The 5,495-nt window shown below is 36.6% G+C and overlaps 1 pseudogene; it reads right to left on the reverse strand.

Annotated features, from left to right (window-relative positions):
• Positions 1-1,428: 1,428 nt before the first annotated feature.
• On the reverse strand, positions 1,429-2,397 carry LOC147453554 (uncharacterized; annotated as a pseudogene).
• Between the last annotated feature and the right edge of the window lie 3,098 nt (positions 2,398-5,495).

Consider the following 5,495-nt stretch of genomic DNA (forward strand, 5'->3'; position numbering starts at 1 on the left):
CTCATGAAGGAGTAGGTTAAAGCTAGGTTGGTAATGGGACACTTTTATGTCTTGAGAGATTTATATGTCTTGTTTAGTGAGAAATTTTTTTGAATTAATCAAAGAGTTGCAAAATGAATATTTTTGTGGTTCATATCTACAATGTTTGCTTACGAGGAGCTGAAAACACTTGGCATCGTTTTGTGCTATCACTTCCACTTTTAACCCTTTTCTTGTAATTGTTTTTTCAACATAAATTGTGCAAGAAAACTTTTGCACTTTTCACCATTTTTGGAAACTTTTTGTGAATAGGTTGCACAAAAGTGTTCATTAGGGGTAATCTTTTAAGATACCCCCTTATTTATGAAAAGGCAAAAGGAGAAGGTTGACAACTCTTGCGCAACGTAAGGAAGCCAGGCAAGGGGCAACGGGTGGTTGCAAATGTGACATGTGCAAGGCAAAGAAGACAAGGAAGATTTTTTGAATACGCATGGGGTTGCAATCCTCACAACTATCCAAGTGCGCAGGAGTGGCTCACCATGAAACGCCCTCTGCAAACAGGAGGTGACGCGTTCGATCAGAGGTTGTTGCAACCGAATGAAATGGAGATCTTCTAGTGTTATACTTGCTAAGGAATCTTCACTGAAATTGCCGAGATTCCAACTAAACAAGGGCATGAACAGCCAGTAGTGCGAATAGAAAGTGATCAAATCTTCACCTAAATACACTCAATGGAATTTTTAATAAGCATCCCATGCAGGAAACCTAGTTTGTGCACATCTTAAGTCTAGGATGCTTAAGGAAACTACGTTTGCAAATGTTATTGTTAATGTAGGATGCATCATACTACACATATGCTATGAATAATTGTTGGTAGACAATGAGAACATGAAATTAAAGCTAGCCTTCAAGCTTTTGGTACAAGTATGCAAGATGCATGGAGTACTCAAAGCATTACACACTACATGGTAATTCATACTTTTCTCCTTACAACCTATTTGATTTGTATAAATATAATTTCTATGACATGTAGCATATTTTACACGATCATATTCCTTGGTTCACAAAGCAATATGGATGTCTTGCAATATGGTCCACTCAAGGAATGAAAAAATCCCATTATCAAGTTCGTGGAGCATACTTTCGACACACTCAACATGGCGGAGGAAAAAATAAAGTAAATAGCTTTAAAAAAGTATTTTTTTGGTTCTATAGAAGAGTCTTGCTACAAATAAGGGAGAAGAAATTTCTAGAAACAAAGAACAAGCTCTTACAATAAAGATATCAAAACAAATTTAAAGACGACAGACCTGGAAGGATTCTACTACAGAAGCAACCTTACATCAATGGAGATCTAAGAGAGAGAGAGAGAGGGATAAAAAAGTTTGGGTTCTACCTCAAGATCCTGAACACATTCTATAAAAGTGTATACTTAATACAAATCTATTCTCAAATGATATCTTCAATGTATTCAACATCTTCTTAACCTAGACTTGAAGTGCCCTCTTTGAATTCAACCTGCTTCAAATCATCGTGTCGAAGTAGAAATTGTTTCCCGGAAGGAGAAAGCTCTCTATAATTTTTAATTCCCTTTGCAAGAGCATATCCAGTATATGCTAAATAACTTCCTGCAAGTAATCCTTGCATTGCATGACCATATCCAAAAACATTGATAGCACTCTCTTTCTCCAAAAGGCTTACTGGTAGCATTTGGATGAAGAGCATAGCCACCAAGATACTTTGACAATGTCTTGTATACAAATAGAGGTATATAACCATCAGAGGAGTACTTCATGTGGAAAATAACTAAATCACGACAAGCAAGGTACTCAATGTAGTGCTTCAGAGCAGCATCTTTGGTAAGATCAACGACTCTAGATGACCGTCTTAAGAACTCATCTTTTGGTGGTTGAATCTACAAACATATAAAATCAATTAATCATTAGAAACATTGAAAGCAAAAAAAAAAAAAAAAAAAAAAAACTTTAGCTTATACAAATAAAGTGCTTATCGTAATATTCTCATCTGACACAAGTTGATTGTCCTTCCAAAGATTTATCAAACCAATGTTTTGTATTTTGAGATCTGGCTCCTAAATGATTGGTACATCTTTATCTTGTTCATCTTTATATTCACTATCTGCTTTTGAAAGATGAGGATCTGTATATCCTCTTGTGCCTTGAGAAACTCTTCTTCGGTAGGCTCTTAATACTGAAGAGCTTCGTTGAAAAAAATCTCCTATGCTTTATGAGGTTCAAAGCAAACATCCAACTTGCTTAAAAGAGGATCTTTTTCTACAAAATCTTTGTATTTAACTGGCTCTTCATCGATCTTAACATTATAGTTCAAGTGTTGTGCCAAAATATCATACAATTCATCCTCTCGTAAATCAAATGACCTTTGGATATCTGAAAGCATTATATATTCTCCATGGCCAAGAGGAAAGCATGGTAGAATAGGCAAGGGCAATGCTCCTTTAAAAGAAGGGTACAAAGACTTCTCCAATGCAATAGTGTCTTCTTGAATCCTAGAAAATTGAAGACTCTCAACTTCTTGCCACTCTTTTTTTACGTCAAGAACTTCTTCATTGTCTTGTTCATCTTTGATCACTTCACTTGATTTAGAGTTACTTTCATCCCTTTCTGCTTCTTCATCATTACTATCTCTTAAGAACAAAAACACAATAAACCCCACACTTTTCTTTAATAGTCTACATTTGTGTTTGCACTTTGGAAATTTTGGAAGATTTAGTTTGACATTTTTTGATAAGGCGGAATACTTTTTGTTAAGCCTAGAGGATTGTGATGGATTCTTTTTGAACCAAATCTATAGCATGAATATATTCTTCATCAAGATATAGTACCATTCTTGAATTGACCAATTGATCAAACCCTTTGTTGTACTCCTGTAAAGCTTCTTTGTGAAAAATAAGAGTTTCTTCAAAGTTCAAAAGGAGTATTAAACATTGTATAAAATGAATCATATGATTCTATGGATCCACAATCATATAGAAATTCTTGCAATAAAATCTCGGGATTGTTTTTATTTGTAATAACAAATGTCTATATTAGAAGAGCAAGATCATTATGCAATTATAAAAACCTCTCTTAAACTATCGATGGATAAGAGTTTCTTCAAGTTCAAAAGGAGTATTAAACATTGTATAAAATGAATTTTATGATTCTATGGCTCCACAATCATATAGAAATTCTTGCAATAGAATTTTAGGATTGTTTTTATTTGTAATAACAAATGTCTATATTAGAAAAGCAAGGTCATAATGCATATTATAGAAAAACTCTCTTAAATTATCAATGGATAAGAGTTTCTTCAAGTTCGAAAGGAGTATTAAACATTGTATAAAATGAATCGTATGATTATATGGCTCCACAATCATAGAGAAATTCTTGCAATAGAATCTCGGGATTGTTTTTATCTGTAATAGCAAATGTCTATATTAGAAGAGCAAGGTCATAATGCAATTATAAAAAACCTCTCTAGAACTATCGATGTATAATATACCTATGTCATCTATATTCTCAGTAGACGTTGCCAAATCGTCATAAATAGATGAGATACCATCAATTTGAGAGCCACGTTTCCTTTTCAAATCAGCCATAACCTTTGGGCAAAGATTTTCTCTCTCTCTCTCTCTCTCTCTCTCTCACACACACACACACACACACACACACACACACACACACACACACACACAATTCAAATATATACATGTATGTATGTATTATGTAGAATAATATATGTGGGTATGTGCGTACACTTGAAAAGCGTAGTAGTCAATTCAAACTAAATAAATACTATACGAGGCGATTCAAGTGCACTTAAACTATTGATGCTAGAGATGCACTTGAAATGCTTAAAAGTGACCTCCAACACAATTGAATTCATTCTTTGAGCATTTTAGGTATATCCAATGAGTAAATTATGAGGATATGTGTGGGTTTTCTTCCCCCATGTCCTCTCTCATACACAGTAAGTTGATATCACAATTACTGTTTACAAATAATAATTTTTTGTTGTATTTTTGGACCGACTACAATCGTGGTTAGACTTTGTTCTTGCATTGAAAAAACCATTCCTTGGATTCTTGGATGCTAAGGTTCTAGCTATTTTTGAATAAAGAAAACCTAGAACCCCTACTCGCACAACATACTAGATTCATACTAGTAGCTTGTCAGGTTTATTAGCTCGATCTGCCAAGATTCCACACTGTCATGCCGCTTTGCGGGCACGGGATGAAAGAAAAACTTTCATCTGCATTTTTTGAACTTTGACAAATCTATGATCTAGGTTAGAACTTCTTATAGAATCAAATGACATAAATTTATACTTTATGTGGTATTTTAGACCAAAAGTGCTATAAGTGGGATGGCAGGTTGAAGATGTTCAAAGCGATGGTTTCTTGCTCCGGATTGTAGAGTTTGAAGTGCTGAGGGAATTGGTCCAAACGGTGTCGGAGTGCGTGGTTCTCAAACGTCGATCGAGAAAGCATCGGGCTTCTAGTTGTAGACGGATAAGCAGTCGAGGCATAAACCAAGCGCGATTAGGGCCAATTTAGTTTTAGTAAGAATAAATAGAGATGCTTATAGAGCAAGCGTAAGAGAAAATCACAACTCGAAACAAAATTAACATTGAAAAATAAGTTGAAAGTAGATATCAATACTTAATTGGTGCTGACAATAATTTGATATATGAAAACCATGTTACAAATCGGTTGCAGTTGCCATCGTCAGTATGCTTGTTGATATGCAAACCCATTTATCAGAAATTCCCAACTCGATGGAAGCAATCTGTGAATGTCAGACAGATCCCACCCTGTACAATTTACCTGCTCTTTAGTTCCCACAAATTTCCCTTCCATCCTCTACCCAATCAAATTTTGGCATGCTCTCTGTCTTGCAAAACACATCCCTTTTGCACACCCTTTTTTATCATAACTATGATTTGCCTTCAAAAGACCTTCTATTGGCTTGTGCTTATTAAGTTCAACTGCGCTCTTGCCCACCTCCCAATAACCCTCCTTGCTTGTCCTTATTTATTGAGGGAGATCGAGACACCTTGAATCCCACCTTGTATTGCCTAATCTCCACGGTAATGGCTGCCTCAAGGTCTCAAAGCCCCACCTAGAAAGATCCCTCTTTTTTTTGCGTGCTTTACCGATGGGCTCCAAGCTTGAGAGAGAGAGAGAGAGAGAGAGAGAGAGAGAGAGAGAGAGAGAGAGAGAGAGAGAGAGAGAGAGAGAGAGAGAGAGAGAGACCCTCTATTGTTGTTGGCAATGGGCACCTATGCTGCTAGCGACGGGTGCCTATGCTGCTGCTAGCGACGGGCGCAGCCGCTGCTTGGAGCCGACCTCCAATTCACCTGCCCCGACAGAGCTATCGACGACGGGCTTGCAATCAACCGGCCAACCTGCAACTTTGCTGACGACAGCAACGCTACTGAAGACGGTGTGAAGCCTACCTTGCAAGTGACCCTGGTGTGCTGATGTAATGAGCTTG

The sequence above is a fragment of the Adiantum capillus-veneris genome, chromosome 7, assembly GCF_014529385.1.
Source record: "Adiantum capillus-veneris isolate H3 chromosome 7, ASM1452938v2, whole genome shotgun sequence".
NCBI classification, from domain to species: domain Eukaryota; kingdom Viridiplantae; phylum Streptophyta; class Polypodiopsida; order Polypodiales; family Pteridaceae; genus Adiantum; species Adiantum capillus-veneris.